Source organism: Cricetulus griseus, chromosome 4 (assembly GCF_003668045.3).
Source record: "Cricetulus griseus strain 17A/GY chromosome 4, alternate assembly CriGri-PICRH-1.0, whole genome shotgun sequence".
NCBI lineage: Eukaryota > Metazoa > Chordata > Mammalia > Rodentia > Cricetidae > Cricetulus > Cricetulus griseus.
The window spans coordinates 66,423,283-66,440,301 of record NC_048597.1 but is presented as its reverse complement, the minus strand read 5'-3'; the positions used below and the strand labels follow the sequence as shown (position 1 = coordinate 66,440,301).

The 17,019-nt window shown below is 46.0% G+C and overlaps 1 protein-coding gene and 1 pseudogene across 2 annotated transcripts in view; both read right to left on the bottom strand.

Moving 5' to 3' along the window:
* Positions 1–2,821, bottom strand: part of Etv5 (ETS variant transcription factor 5) — a 60,599-nt gene extending 57,778 nt beyond the window's left edge. The window contains exon 1 of one of the 2 annotated variants that reach the window (XM_027412995.2): positions 2,696–2,821. The gene's annotated coding sequence lies outside the window, so the exon portion shown is untranslated. Of the gene's footprint in view, positions 1–2,542; positions 2,654–2,695 lie in introns of those variants that run through there. The other variant, XM_027412996.2, reaches the window with a different exon arrangement.
* A 7,777-nt stretch (positions 2,822–10,598) lies between these two features.
* LOC100756935 lies at positions 10,599–11,379 on the bottom strand (annotated as a pseudogene).
* Between the last annotated feature and the right edge of the window lie 5,640 nt (positions 11,380–17,019).

Sequence of the window (17,019 nt, the reverse complement as noted above, 5' to 3'; positions counted from 1 at the left end):
GTTGTCCAGTGGTAGAACACTTAACCAGCAACATATACAAAGTCCTAGGTTCAATCCCCAGTAGTGACAAAAAATTATATATAAAAAATTGCCTATCTACCACATAAACCAAAATCAAGCAACCAACAAAACCCCTCAAATAACTTTCATTGTGAAATGACCTTCCAGGACATATCTGTTGCAGGTTTTGTCTTGGTTTTTAAAGATAATTAAGTTTTTGATAGTACAGTAACAAGAACTAGAGAAACTGGGGTAAGTATTCCAAATTATTGGCAGTTAAGAAACTAAGATGCATGTGTTTCTCAAAAGTATTCTGTAGGTCTATTTATAGGTCTATGGTAAGAACACTAGGTGCAGTTCCAGAAACAAATTGATCAAAAGTATACTTTCTTCACACACAATTCTTTATTTAAAACCTAAGCCTTCTGTCCAAACAGGTGTGTATACCTGAAATGACATAAACATCTCCATGGCAACGTACAAAAATTACCTATTCAACTTCTAAAAGAATAAAACATCTACAAGAATAAGACATAAAGGAAATTCAATTCCACTTCATGTATTTATGCATCTCTTCCAAAGCTCCCCCCAACCAAAAAAAAAAAAAAAAAAACCTTCCAAAGCAAAAAGCTCCACAGAAAGAAAACACACTCTGCTGAATAGTGAAGTCAAATTTCCCAACAAAAACAATCAAACACTAGTAAGAGCTGGGCTTTGGAGAGGGCAACAAAAGAAGGAAGACACCTTTCTAAGGTGGAAGGAACTAATTAGCAAGTTGAGAAGGTGTGGCCTTCCTAAACACTTAATTTTCCAACTAAAAGCTCAGGTCAAGACTAGGGGGGTGGGGGTGGGGGACAATGATAATCTATTCACTCCAGTTCTAAATAAAAGAAAGTCCTAAATGGCAATTTCTTTTAACTTGTATACAAACTAGGGAACTTTGTTCACAGTAGCCCTTCCCATCTGATTTGTTTTTTATGCTGTGAACACCATATCAAATTTTCATAAGCGAGCAGGATACAAGAAAACCCTTCTCAGCCAGCTCTTGGCCCAAGTAATCAGATATTTTCAAAGTCAAATGAAAGAGAGTTCACAACTTCCTAGAAAAACACCCCTGCCAACTTTGCCTTCCACACAGTGCAAACATCGATCAGAGCGTGGCCTTTCTCTCTCTCTCTCTCCCGAATATCACCAACCAGTACCCAAATCTGAAAAACCTTAGTAGAGAAACATGAAAGAATTCTGTGTTGTATTTAAAAATCGGTCTGAATAAATTGTGGCTTCAGAAATTTTTAAATGTCTGTTGTGGGTAAAAGGACAGCGTGTAGGAAACCGGAGGGTAAAATATTTTTAGAATCTCATGATGCACAAAAATATCTTTTGAAAAAACTGGTAAAAGAAACTGCTCTAAGAGAATCCAAAAGCAGCACGTAGGATCTTCTAAGCAGCCCTCGGAGTTCAAGGGCTGGAAACACTCTGTTCAAAGTATCTTTTAAAAGCCTGCAGGGAAGGTTCCAGTTCATCCTGGAGTTTTAAACCACTTCCTTTGTGTCGTCGTCGCCCCCCCCAAAAAAATCTGGGTGCCCCCAGGAAAACTTTAACTCGGCGCAGCGACCGGATCGAGGCCCCTCCCCGTGGCGCGCAGCGGGCCTGGTTTTATGAATGGGAGAACCAGCCGCGGCCGCCACCGCAGGTAGAGGCTGTAACTGGATCCCTCGCGTCGGGCCCCATTCACAAAACAAGACACACTTCCACCCAATTCCCAGCCTTCCCATTCATGAAAACTTCAGCTGCGCCCCCGCCCCCACTCCCAACGCACGCCTAGCATCCGACGCAGGCCCCTCACCCCAGCGTTTTAGGGAGGAAAAAAAAAAAAAAAAGCTCAATGCTTCATTCACAAAAACCGGAGACGAAAAAAAAAAAAAAAAAAGCCTCAGGGTGCTCGGAGTCCACGAAAGAAACCTGCTTCATTCATAAAAGTCACCCACATTCAGAAAATGAAACGCGGCGCTGGGCGACACCAGCAGCCTCTAATTTACTCCCGACCCCAAACGCCTTCCTTCATCGCCCCCTACTCAACCGTCCCCCACCCCATGCAAGCCAGACCCCGAATCCTGCACGAGGCACCAGCATCACTCTCAGCCGGTTTGGCACCGGTTCTCTCCCCCGCAGGCCGCAGCTCAGGCGCCCCCCCCGGCACCCTCAGCCCCCAGAGGACGGAGTGGGGGGCTGGGGGCACGCTGCCCGGTCTGTAACTTGCCCGGCCCGCAGAAGTTCGGGCAGATCCCGCACCCGCAGGCTGCACATGTCGGTGTCATTTAACTCTCGGGGTTCTGGGGCAGCACCCCTGAAACTGATGCCCGCCCCCCTCCCACCCAAGAGTCACGGAGCATTTCTTCTCGCGAGCCTCCCAGGGCCCTCGGGGCCCCACAACTCCGCGCCCCGCACCCCGTTCTTGCATCCCGCTCGCTCCGCAGCCTGCGCCCCGCACCCCGCTCCCTGCACCCGCTCCAGCACCCCGGGTGCCTCCTCCGCGACGTACGGAAACCCTCTCTCCGCTCGCTCCGGAACCGCTAGCCGCCCCCGCCCGATGCCTCCCAGGAACCGAACCGAACCGGGCCTCGGGGGGAGGGGGCGACTAGCTTCGGGAGTCACCCTAGGCACGCCCGACTGAAGACTCGGAACCAGCCCGCACCTGAGCGGCCACTCTGCGCGCCCGCCTGCGCGCCTCGGTGGCGGGCTGGGCCGCAGCGATCAGGGATATGGACCGCTCCGCGCACCGGCCTCCGGACTCTGCGCCGCCCTGCAACCCGCTGCAGCACTGGCCCGGCCCCCGCCGGCTCCGCCCGCCGCCATTGGCCCGCAGCCCAGAGCAGACGCATCCTCATTGGTCGCCGGCCATCCCCCCGGCTGCCCATCACCTCTTGTTTACCCTGTCTTCAGGCAAATCCAGCTGGGCCGCCCCACCAACTGCGGTGCCCATTGGCTAACGGTCGTTCTCTCTCAACGCCCTCAGAGGTCTGTTTTACATAATTTATGCGCTGAGCGCCATTGACCAATCAGCACCGGCTTGTTTATATAATGAATGTAAGGACGTTTTTCATTCATAAAAAACGCGACCTGAGGGGGAGCTGAGCTGAGTCAGTGAAGCTCTTAAAGGGGCCACTCGCTAAGTTCTCCCCTGGCCTCTGCCTGCGCCGCTCCTCCCGCCACCCCCGCGCGGGGCCGCTTGGCGCCAGGCGTTCGCAGCTGCAGCAGCGAGCTAAGTTATCATTTTAGAACTCAGGCGAGAGGAATTCGTCATTCCACACACAGAAACTCGCTGACCCGCCTGGGCGTTCGGCCCATAGAAACACAGAAAACGGAAACCGAGCCCTCTAATCTTAGCTACCTTGAAGAGAAGAGGCCTTAATTTCTTTTAACCAGGTTTCCAGTGGAAAGACTAAGCATTTATCTTCCTTTTAAAACCTGAGCTCTTCCAGGTTTTAGTTGATGTTTCTTGTTGACAAAGCCTAAGGCCGGACTCGAGCTAATTGACTCTGGGCTCTGCAAGTTAGAGGCTTCAACCAGAAATCCGGTCCTTGGACCGCACACGGCACCAGTAGAGGGCCTTGGAAGCACAAATCCCTCTGAAACGTACGGCCAGAGTTAGACCGATTGCTTCCCTTCCGAGCTGCTTGTTTTCCATTTAAGTGTTGAATGCAAGATGGTGTATTTGCGAATTAGATCCCGTGCAGCTGGGAGCTGGGAGAAGCAGCGTTGCTTGCCAAAGGATCGGGCACTGACTGCAATCGCTGAGATTCTTAACAGGGTGTTCCAGGAAATAAATAAACAACCCTCTACCCTCCACCTCCTCGTCCCGCTCCTGAGACCGACACTGGCGGTTCTCCTCTCTTCCCAAGGATGCGAGGGCTCCTGTGAGGGAGTTCTGTTCTCTGCCAGCGTAGGAGCTGGATGACAAAGTTAGAAGAGCCTCAGCAATGGCTGTTAAACCGGACTCGGGTGCCGGGTGCCGAATCCCCCACAGTGGGAGATGCGGTGTGGGTTTCTAGGGTCCTCGGTCTTTCCACCTCTGCTTGTGTATCAGAGCCGGCACTTGGTGTGTTGATTGATCACAATCTTTGACCAGTCTGAATGCTGGGGGTGAAACCTGGTCCCAGGCCCAGCGGGCTAAGTTATCGGTTTTGCCAGAGACTTCGGGAGGGCACCAGTTGATGTGTGGGAAGGTGCTTTGAACTTTTAACGAGCAGTTCCTTGATATTTAATTTCCTGCTTGAGCACTGTGCTTCCCTTAGCACCAATTTTACTCGGTGACTGGAGATTCTGCCTTATTCTATTAGTGCTCCCAGCCTGTTTCCGACGTCCCTGGAGGCTTTGGATCCTGCTACTTGCAGGGCCAACATTACTTCCCAGATCCTCTCTTGCCATTTGGTCCACTCCCCGCCGCCATCCCGCCCTGTTCTCATCCCAGGGCAACCTCCTCTTGGTTGACTTTCTCTAAGAGTTTCCTAGTCCCCTTTGCTTAATTGTCTCAGGCCTCAGTCCTCCAAAAGCTCGGAGCTTGCTGTATAAGCTACTGGAAAACAGCGATCCCTTCCCGTTCCTCACTTGATGCCTTGAGTGTTGCTCTGGTGACCTTTGCCTCAGACCAAAGCTCTCCATTCCTCTTTGGGAAGAGGATGGGAAATTTATAGGTCGAGTAGCAACAAACAGAGGCTAATTGGGACAAGGGGGAGCGTTGTGTGTCATACTTCATTTATTTGTTGCTTTTTGAGACTATATCTAGATTGGCCTGAAACCCACTATGTGGCTCATCGCCTTGATTTCTCTGTTTTTCTCTTCTCCTAAATATTGGGATTGCAGTCCTGGGTAGTCACCATAATTTGGGAAGATAGCTTGTCATTGAGAACTTGCCTAGAAGGCACGGAGTCCAGGCTTATAGGCCTGGTACCACAGAACAGAAGAAAGCTGATAGAGTATACTATTCGAAGAATTATGCTGCATTAAAGCTATTGGCAATTAATAATTTGGTCATCCAGTAAACATTTAATTCATACCAAATATGCAGCCAGACCCTGTGCTAGTGAGAAAAAGAAAAAGAAAAATTACAGAAATGAATAAGATCCAGGAGAGCCCATTGTCACACAGTTCTCCACAGATTATCCGATTCCTCACAGTGAGTGAAGCAGTGAGAACTATTACTATCTCCATTCTACAAATGAGAAACTAAGGCACAGCACAGCACTAGTCTATCCATTGTTGAAAGTAGGTAAGACCAGATGTCACACTCCAGAGCCCCTACACCAGAGTCCCACCCGTGTCTGGGCTAAGCCAGCCACCCAGCAACAACATCTGAACAGAGTCCAGAGGCCAAAATGGGTTCTCCTCCTCTCTGGCTTTTCCAATCCGTTCCCACTCCAATCTCTTTCTCTCGTTATCTTTGCTGATACGAGAGTTAAGGTTAGTTTGGAGAAGTTCCTTGTCTAGTACATTGGATCTTTGCTCTTAAGAACATATTTACATAGGGGGATTTGTAGAACAAGTGCTCTAATTATCATTCCTTCTCCTCCAGGAGAGAAAACAAAAAGAGACCTGCCCCCTGGGACATTCATTTTGTGTCAATCTAGCCTTTGTCCTTGGGCAGTAACAAAACTCAGTCACAATGAAAAGCTAGACTCCTGTTCACATTCAGTTTACAGTGTCAGTTGACAGAAACAATAAGGGAGATGGGGAAAGGGATGAGAGGGGCCCCAAGCCTGGGGCTTACTTCCTTTTAGAGGTCTGCTTTTGCCAGGTACCCCCCCAAATGCCAAAGCCAGCTGGAGTGTAAAGCAAGCAACCTTGCTTTAAGCTGGTATCCAAAGTGATACAAGTGGTCATGTTGTCCCTTTGGGTTAACAGCAGGCTTCCTGTCCCAATTAGAAGTGCTATGGTGAGTGTGAGCCCTGGGGTGCAGGTACATAACTCCAGGTTTCTTTCTTCTTCTATAGTGTGGAAGAAAGGATTTGAAGACAAGGGCTAAATGGTGCGGAGGCATTTGCTTCAAAGGAAAGATCAAGAATTCTGTCTCCCTTTCTAAGATTTAGAAATAAGTGTCCCAAGACCTGAAGGAAGAAAAGAAAATATTACACGGTCAATGTTTCTTTAAACAGATAGGAATCCTGTAGCCTGCAGGGCTCCTTAGGACGGGGGAATAGTGAAATCAGATAGTTACTAAAAACTTCCCACCAGGCAACCTCCACTTAGTGCCACAAAAGCATCACCCCTCACTTTCTATAGGTGAGGAAGCCTCCGGCACAGAAAAGATCACAGGGCCAGCACTGAGCAGCACAGTGTTACAGTTTAAGTGGCTCCTGTCTTGAACAAGTGGTCCCTGGCTAGTGGCACTATTTTGAGGGCAGCAAGGAGGTGATAGAAGTAGTCTGGGTGGGGGTGGCAGTGAGGGTAGGGGTGGGGGTGGGGTAGGGGTGGGTTAAAGGTTACAGACTAGTCCCTGGCTCCAGGCACTCTCACTGTTTCTTGGTAGTATTCTATGTCAGCCATGGCAGAGCTGCCCTTCCTGCTCTGACAGCCTAGATCTCACTGAAACTGAAGGCCAAGGTAAATCTTCCCTCCCTTCAGTTGCTTCAGTGAGTTATTTTGGTCACAGCGACTCAAAAGTAACTAATACAGAGAGTGTATCACACAGGTTTTCCCAGAGCCTGCTATTAATCACCAGGTTGTACAGCCCAGTCCCTTAGAAGCTGTGTGCTTAAAATCAACAGCCAGCTCTGGAAAAGCCAGGCCCTACACAAAGGCTTTGCCTAAATTAACCGCTTGATCTTTCTATCAATCTCATGACATGTACGTAGGCCATCATTCTCCCATTTTCTACATGAGGAAAGTAAGGTATAAGGTTGGGGAATTTTTTCAAGGGTATGTAACTAGTAAGAGTTGGAGCCGGAGCGGAATGCAAATCCTGAACAGGTTCCATGTTCTCTGGCCCCCTGCTGTGATGCTGCAGTCTTGCCTGTGGGGTTCTGGCTCTTCATCTGCCACTCCAATAAAAGGAGTTTTCTGGGAACTTGCTCCAGAAACCCCACCTAGACTTCTGAATTATCCCAAGCCAGCAGGATACTCCTCCATGAAACCCACATCAGAAAAAGAAATTGTATTTACAGAGTATACACACACACACACACACACACACACACACACACACACACACACACACGTCTGAATGTCTGAGAAGTCAGGTTGAATGTGTGTTCCAGACCCTCCGACTGGGGTGCTGGGAGGAGCTCATATCCCTCTCCTGGCTTATTTCCGGAGACATCCTCCCTCCTGTCTCCTGCTAACGCTCCACTCTCAGATCTTATGAAACATCAACTATCAGGGGACTCTGGAGGAACGCGAGCAATTAAGATTTCTGATTGAAGAAGGATGTCCTCCTTAAGTCCCAAACCTCAAAAACAAACAAACAAAGAAACAAACAAATGGCTTCACGTTACCTTAGGAACCAGGACCCATTTTGAAACAGGATCTGCAGGGCAGCATCCTGTGACCCTGCAGTTTCTCCTGACCCCCTCCCCCACCTCCAGCTACAGACCTGCCTACTTGTGGAGCCAGTCACATGCCAAGTTTCCTGCTCTATCTCTGAGAGTCACAAGAATTGCCTGGCCCACATGAGGGACCCTCAGGCTACTTGTTTTTTGTGGGGAACCTGCCTCTTCTCTTTAGAGTTTCCCTGCTCATCTCTACCTTAGATTGGCTACCAGAATTTATAGGGGGTTAAAAACATGAATTCTCCAGCCACTCAACCCCTCTTGTCCACCTTAGTTTTCTGCCTCTGATCTGCCAGTGAAGAAACTCCAAGCCAAGTTTGGGAGGAAGTTCATGCTTGCAACCCCCATCCCTCTAGAAACGTAAATGAATTCGAGGTGGGTGTGGTAAGAATCCCCGGGGTTCTGAGTGGGTCCATTGTGCCTACTCCAGTGATTCTGTAGAGGAACTTGATGTGTGGACTTGGCAAAATCTATTTTGACCGACCTAGAGTCCTCTTTTTGCTTCCTTTTATGCCTTGGTGGTGAGCTTCAGACTAGCAGAGGCTGGCCTTTGCAGACTTTATTCCCCAAGCAAGAATCCTGTATCTCACAGTTTGTCTGCCTGGAGCTATGAAAGGTCTGGCTTTGGCGCCTCCCAACAGCACTACTACTGGAAGACAGGCTAAGGCATGGGAGGAGCTGGCTCACTTCAGTGTGGCAGCTGGAGGGCAGGTGGCAAGGCAAGCTGGTCTTTGGCTTTTGGCTTGGTCTATAAGCACCCACCTACACTGAGGCTCTGCCAGATTTACTGAGTGGGTTGTATATATTTTGAGTTGGACAAAGGGGAAATTAACCATGGCTGACTGGTAGTGGATCTCCAGATGGAATGCTCCATCTTTGGTTACTTCACTTGACATGGGGAAGATATCCAGCCTGTCTTTTTAGCCTGGGGTAGACTCCCCATCCACACAGTAAGTGTTTAGAAACACATACATACATATCTTATTCCCTCATCGTGTTTATGTCTGTCTGGGTGTGCTTTGGCTCTGGGAAGAAGATAGCATTCACTCAAACCACCTGAAAACCTCTCCTTACCTCTTGCTCCTGTCCTTCCTATACACCCCATTCCCATCAAGAAGTCAAACCAAGCCTGGTGTGATGGCACACACACCTTTAATCCCAGCACTTGGCAGGCAAAGGCAGACAGATCTCTGTGAGTATGAGGTCAGCCCAGGCCTAAAGAGGCAAAACATTAGAGAAGTCCATCCTGGGCCTGGCCTGGTGTCTAGAATTGTAGATGTGCTGAGTTCCCTGTTCCTTCTTCTCTGTTCTCTGGCTTTAGCTCATGGCAGGAACCAGGTGCAGATTCTTCACTGCATCCTGAAGAATCAGAGTTATCTTGGTCACCATGGCATGGCATTGCTGGATATCTAGGAGGCTGAAAGGATGGCATCTGACTTCCAAGGGGGATTTTCAACCTCTTAGAAGAGAAAGCTTAGGATTTTAGAGTTGGCCTATTTGACCTATATAACAATAAATCTTTCCGACAGGCTGCCTGAGCCCTGCTGCCATGTGGGCGCCCAAAATAACATACAGAGTCTTATATTAATTACAATGCTACTGGCCAATGACTAGGATTTCTTATATGCTTGCTCTGTCTTAAGTATCAACCATAGCCATTAATCTATATATTTATAAAGACTTATCTTATGGAGGATGCCAGCCGCATGCATCCTCTTCTCGGGATCACATAGCGACTCCACAAAGAAGAGAGGAGAAGGAAGAGAGCGATTTCCTGCTTGTCCCTGCTTATATTCTGAGTCTGTCTGCTATGTCATTTCCTGCCTGGATCACAAGACTTCTCTTTACATTTCCCAGAATCCTTCTCAATTCCTAGTCCCACCTATTTTGCTTCCCTATTGGCCAACAGCACTTTATTTATCAACCAATTAGGCAAACATATACACAGAAGGACCTCCCCCATCAGACCTATATACTTTTTATTAGGTATAGCATATACAGGAAAGTGCATGGATTGTTAACTGTGGACTAAATAAGTTTCCACAAAGTAGGGACCTCTGTGTTTGCTTTGTCCAGATGTCTTAGTTAGGTTCCTATTGCTGTGATAAAACACTATGATCAAAATCAATACAGGGAGGAAAGCAATTAATTGACTTACAAATCCTGAGTCACAGTCTACTGAGGGAAGCCAAGGTAGGAACTCAAGGCAAGAACTGAAGCAGAGGCCAAAGAGGAACCTGGCATACTGGCTTGGCCCCCTGGCTTGCTCAGCCTGCTTTCTTATACCACTCAGAATCAACTGTCCAGGAATGGCATGTAGGCATATTTTTCTGTCCCGCCTAGCCATCGCCCAAATGATCACACAGAGCCTAATTATTAGTTATAAATAGCTGAGACTTGTTACTAACTAGCTCTTACAACTTAAATTAACCCATATTTCTTATCTGCATTCTACCATGTGGCTTGGCACCTTTCCTCAGCATAGCATGTTCATCTTGCTCTTCCTGGAGTCTCCTCATGACTCCACCCTTCTTCATTGCAGCACTTTCTCCCTGTCTGCAAAGCCCGCCTAACCTCTTCCTGCTTAGCTGTTGGCCATTTAGCTCTTTATTAAGCCAATGGGACCAACACATCTTCACAATGTACGAAAAGTATTCCACAACAATGGCACCACCATCAGTGGGCTAAGCCCTCCCACATCAATGATTAATTAAGAAAATGTCTATCAACTTGCCTACAGACAATAAGAAGGGGACATTCTCTCAGTTGAGGTTCTTCCTCCTAGATAACTCTAGATTGGGTTGTGTTAACAAAAAACCAACCAGGACAGCAGACTAAGACACAAGACTTCACCAGTTAACCTCCTAGCCCCAACAGAAAGCCTCCCCACCACCAGGCAACAAACCCTCTTCCTGCCTTCCCACTGCCTCAGTAGCCACGTTCTTAGCTTCTAAAGTTTTATAGATCAGTTTTATATATTTTTATACTTCATATAAACAGAATCACCCAGCCCATATTTTTTTTCAGTGCATGATTATTGTTACCCTTAAAGACTTATTTTTGATTGGACTCAGACTTACAAGTAGAAGCTCTCAGCAAGGACAGCCTATGTCTCTTGGCGATCTGTTCCTGACAATTTTGGCTTCCTTCATTCTCTTGGCCCAAAGTTTAGCATATTCTGCAGCCTCCTCGTTTTTCTTTGTTCGTTGTTTCTTCAGAGCAACACACGTTTGTGTTGCAGGACATGTGGAATAACAAGATGCTGAATCTTGGGCACTCTGGTCCTGGGCTTCTTACCTTCTTTGTTTTAAGGTTTTCTCACAACATATTGGTGGACATCGTCTTCTTGAGAGAGACTAAAAAGCTTTCTGATTCTGCTAGTTCTTTTAGGTCCCAACCAACTAGGAACAGTAAGTAGTATCTGTCAGTCCAGGAATATCCTTCTCTCCTTTTTCCTTTTCTTTTTCTTTCTTTCTTTCTTACTTTCTTTCTTTTTTTTTTCTTTCACAATAACCAAGTTGAGAACACTCAGATTGACGTCCACGATGCATCCTCGAACAGACTTGCACTTCTCTCTCCTGTTCTCCTTGGTCTATAGCAAGAATGCCCCTTACTCAATTCTGTCATGGGTCAAAACGCCTTGCTTCATGGGAAAACCTTGTTTGTCATTCCCGCCACTAATTTGGATCACATAACCCTTCCACTCTTCAGCCAGAGCATCAGCAGCTACTTCTGTGGCCGTGTGCTTCTCAGAGAATGCACAAAGCTTGCCTTCGTCGTCCACTTCAATGAGTTTCTGGAAGTTGGTGGTGGGGAAGGAGATAGTCAGCTTCATCTTCACATAGCCGACAGCCTAGGAGGTACCACAAAAAAAAAAAAAAAAAAGAGCCCCAGCACGTATTTTTATGTCTGGCTTCTTCGCGTGGTGTCTAGGAGAGTCACCAATTTGTAGTTGTGCTTTGTTCATCTTCTTTGTAATGTAATATTCCATTGTATAAATAGCTTGCAGTTGCTCTAATCATCTTACTGTTAATGGACATACAGGTAGTTGTTACGCACATTCTGGTGAGACTCTAGCATATATGTTTTGGTTAACAAAAACAAAAACCTAGTTTTAATTGGTTTATTTAAAGTCTATTTACAGGATTCATTCTCATTTCTTATCTCTTTGAAATGATAGGGACTCCTGACAAAAATTTTATCATAAAAAAGACATAAAATGGAAATAAAAGCCCCCATGTTACCACCTTGCCTGTATTCAGTTTTCCCAAATCGCCCACTACTAACAATTTATTCTATACTATTGTGAGTATGTTCTGTTGTACAGACAACCACACTTAAATTTACACAATGGAACTGTTACAAACCTGTTATATTTTACTGTGCTGTATTCATGTCCCCTGGCCCTCTTCCCGTACTGTCTATAGAGCTCCAGCAGTAGGTGGCCATGGCAGGTTGATGGTCCCTCCTCTGTCAGAGGAGGCCATCACTATAACAAGTCCTCCCTAAGGTAAGGCATGGGCGTTTATAGAGCAGTAAATGTCATTTCCACTCACATTAACATCTGTTGAGCTGGCATCCTCAGCCTGGGGCTTGTCTGAGAAGAGCTAACAGTCTGCTAGTAGGTGGGAGAAAGGCACAGGAACAAATAGCTATTGTATGTTGGCCACAGGTATCATAAGAGAGGCGTGGAGATGGGTTCTGGTATTGCACATGAAATACTTCCTGTGAGGGTCAAGAAAGACTCCGGAGACAGCTGGCACATGGGCTGGCACTGGAGTTGCTTGATTCCTAGAACTTTACTGTACAGAGCAAGGCAGAAAGGGCTTTCCATGAGGAGGGCATAGCACACATAAGCACACACAAGCTGGGCAACAGTCGGTATGTCTCAAGACTGCCAACTGATTGCGCCTACATGTCTACCTAGTAGGATACTAGATAGTAGAGATATTTATATTAGAACTAGGAGGTCCATGGCTGAGACAGGGCTAGAATGAGAGTTTGGAGGACAGGACATCAGATCTCTTGTATGGTCATTGGAAGGAGGATCGTTCACATTTTGAAGTGATAGGCTACATTTCCTAGGTAAAAGCATCATCAAAAACCAGAACCGGCTCCGACTGCATCCTTTGACATGTTCCTGATCAGAGCACAGGGTAAAGCCATGGTGTTCAGGTTACAAATTCCTCTAATAAAGACCCTCTTAAAGTTTTGTCTGAACCTTGCAACTCCACCATGCAGTACTTTGTAGGTGGTCACCAAAGATTGAATGACTTTATGAGTAAATATTATGGGATATTTGTACACTGTGTGAAAATGTACAGCTGTGGCTGGAGTAATAAAAAGCGGAACGGCCAATAGCTAGACAGGAGTTATAGGCAGGATTTCCAGGGAGAGAAAGAAAGAAGAGGAGGAATCTAGGTGAAGGGGAGACATCCACGTGACATAAAGGGAATTGGACATAGAGAATGAAAGAAAGGTAAAAAGTTACATGGTTAAAATGTAGATTAACAAAAGCAGGTTAATTTAAATTAACTAAATTAGCTAGTGGGACAAGCCTAAGCTAAGGCCGAGCTTTCATAATAAATAATAAGTCTCTGTGTTATTATTTGTAAGCTGGTGGCTCCCCTAAAAATATCTGACTGCAAATAAACAAGCGATCTATGCTGCAGCAAAACACCATGCCTGAGAAAGGGGCAGCTAGCCGTCCTTTGTGGACTTAAATGTTTAACATACGCCTTTCTGGGCAGGTGTTCTGTTCTACCTGCCCATTGAGGAACATTCCAGTTGGGAGAATTTCATGCACCCCCTAACTGGAATCCCTTCTGGCTCTACCCCCACTTTCTGTGCTCCTTTCATAGCCTAATTACTCTCTATATTTATCTGAGTTTCATCTGGACTTCTCCTCTTAGGAATGTTTACTTGGAGTGTGGAGGCTCGCCTACCTCGGGGCCTGCTCTGACAGAGCTTACCAGTGTCATGATAGGATAGAAAAGCTAAATATGGTCTTCCTCTTCCTCCCTCCACGCTAAGCTGCTTTTAATGACAAGATGTAGTTTTTCATTACAAGATCCATGTTTTACCTGTTCTGGCCCACGCATTCCTGGCTAGAATGTGGATAGCATTCACTTACACTTATGTGTACACCTTGTAAATGTGAATGGTAAGTAAGTAGGTAATCCATATGGCAATATGGTAATAGCTCCACAGACTCATGTCTGGAGGAAGCGGGGAGGGTTGGAGTGTCTGCCATGGTTGTTGGCAGTGCTTTGGCTCACAGCAATCATGACTTTTAAGTGGATAATCATGGTATTTTTTTTATTTAATTTAATTTATTTATTTATTTATTTATTTATTTATTTTTGGTTTTTGTTTCTTCAATTATCACTGAGGGCTGGAGGGATGACTCAGAGGTTAAGAACACTTGCTGTTCTTCCAGAGGATCGGAGTTCAGTTCCCAACACCCACAGCAGGCAGCTCACAGCCACCTGTAACTCCAGCCCCAGGGGAATCTAATACTCTCTTCTGGCCTCTGCAGGCAGGCACCCAAACATACATGCTATCCATTCACACAGACACACGCATGCAAATAAGATTGAACATCACCATGCTGGGGGTGGGGTGGGGGGGTGGCGCATGCCTTTAATCCCAGAACTCAGTAGGCAGAGGCAGGCGGATCTCTGTGAGTTCAAGACCAGCCTGGTCTACAAGAGCTAGTTCCAGGACAGCCTCCAAAGCCACAGAGAAACCCTGTCTCGAAAAACAAAACAAAACAAAACAAAACAAAAAAAAGATTGAACATCACGAAAGTATGCAGCAGATATTACACAAACCAAGAACAACTGAACTAATAGAAATTGGGAATGTAGAAGTGCCTAAAAAGCCACAGCCATGAGCAAATGTCTGTGAAATGTACAAGCCATGGGAGGACATGTGTTGGGCTGTCCCTGGAGCTTTCTGTGGTTATTCACTCAGGACTTGTTCATTCGATTGGCCATCTGTGAGTTCTCACAGGAGATAGGCAAAGCTGCGGGTGCCAAAGGTTTAACAAAAATTGACGGGGAAAATTTAAGATTGAGAAAATCATATCTTTGAGCACAAGTTGGACAAGATCCCATCGTTCTATTTTAGCAAAGGAACATTTATTTCCAGCCCATGGAACATGTGTGAACCAATGAGGAACTGTCTGCTGGACCAGGAGGACTGGACTGGAGTAGTAGGGCAGGCAGTGGAAGGAATGCTGGACAGGCGCCATGTACTGAAGAGCTGGAAGATCTGCAGCCCTCTTTGAGCAGGAGAGAGCCTCAAGTAGTTCTGGAGGGGGTGAGTGACAAGAGGTAACGGGGCTCAGGTGCAATGGGCAAAGACAACTTTACTTCCCATAAAGGTGTTAACGACAGCAGAGCAGAGTGTGAGAGAGCAGACACAGATTTGACCTGGATAGACAGAGAAACTACTGTTCTGGCCTGGAACTTGCCCTGTAGACCAGGCTGGCCTCGAACTCAGAGATCGGCCTGCCTCTGCCTTCTTAGTGCTGGGATTAAAGGCATGTACCAAAAGATCCAGCAATAATCTCACTTTTTAAGGTGGGTGTAATCCCCCAATTTTTTGTTTTGTTAGATTTATTTATTGATGTTGCAGTACTGGATCACGGACAAAGGGCCCTGATGTGGTAGGCGGGCCCGCTGTACCAGCTCCATCCTGAGACCATGTCATTTTCTTTATTCAATCTTTTTAACCCAGACAGAGCATTTGTCTTTGAAAACAGGTCATATTAGCAAACACAATTTGCAATATAATATACAAACTATAATACAATGTTAATTGCAAAGTACGTATGTGTTATGTACAATTAGGGAGACTTTTAAAAAGATTAAAAATAAGCCAGCAAGCATCCATCATCTTAGAAATGAATACAGTTAACATTTGAACATATTTCCTCCTTCTTTCACAACTGCTTTACATAATGGAAATATTTTTTTAATATATAACTTCACATTTTGCCTCACATTTTATCAGGCATATCTCCAGGATATTAAATATTCTTTATAAACTTCATTTTAAAGACTTACCTAATATGTCTTGTACTGGTTCTATTTTCTTAATTGTTCTCCTAGTGTAGAGGATTAGTCTTGCTATCCTGAATTTCTCTCTCCCTCTTTTATCAATTCACATGTCCATGTATGTTTGCTAGGATAGATACCGCTGTGGTAGATCTGGCCAGACCCTGCTGCCCATTTTAGATGAAGGTAAGATTGTCCTCTTGCCATTGTAAATGAATGCTGTCAGTCAAAGGGAAGACTGCCCCAGACACTTTCAGTGTGGCTTCTGGGAGTGGAGATAGCACTGGCTTTAATCTAGGAGACCCTCTTTTTCAGAGAGAGACACAGAGAGAATGCCAGTACAAACGTGGAGGTCAAATGACAACTCTCAGGAGTCGATGCTGTCCTTCCAGCTTTATGTGGGTTGTGATGAGTTAGGTCCTCAGGCGTGGCATCAAGTATCTCTTCCTGATGAGCCATCTCATCGGCCCCCCAAAGTTTTTTGAATTCACCAAATGAGTATTGTGTAGCTTCAAAATTAAATTACACAGGATAAACAAAAATGGTGTGTTTAATGAAAGTAGGGAATAGCAGTTATGATTAAGTTGAATAACAAGCTAGTTGGAATGTAGTCTGTAAATTTCTGTTCAGGTTGGCATCCTTTGTAGAACAGTTCCCCAGGGTAGCAGAAGGTGGGGTCAGTCATCTTGGGCAAGACATTTGGCTTCTCCGAGCTTCCATTGCTCACTTATGAAATAAAAGTGGCAATGTTAATATTTCTCACTTATTGAGTGGATTCAAACAGAATAAGGGTCACGATAGAACCTAAATCGGCTTGTTCTTAAGCCAGGTTCTCAGCAATGTCCCTATCCCAGAACCCAGTCGACTGGAGCTTCTGAAACAGAGATTGAAGGGAGCTCTAGGCTACATTTTCAGAAGCCATTGCAGGGATCCTAAGGCTTCGCCGTCCTCCTTGGCCGTTGGATAAACAATTTAATTTGCACACTGGCTTTCCTTAACAGACAGCTAGCATAGTCTTTGTACCAGGTGGGGAGAAGGGCCAGAGATGGGATAAGGGAACATTGAGTTTGAAAACCCTGCCATCAAGCCCAACACCTGATTTAGAAACAAGTGTATCCAATGACAGTGTATTACCTTACCAATGGTTCTAAACTCCTAAGAATTCCCTAGTAGGAAACAAGCAAAATTTATCAAAGATCTCCCTAATTGTCTGTGACTAGGAGTTGTTTCTTCTTCCTGACTTCTCCAGCTGTTGTGCATGCTTGTTAATGAGCAGTCACACAAGATCCAGGGACACCACAGAAACCCCAGTGGGAGCGTGTACTGCAAGTCAACAGCATCAAGGTAGGGTTCAGTTCACCAAGGTAGGGTGTCTGATAGATGGACTTCCTCCTCTTTAAATGAAACTAAGG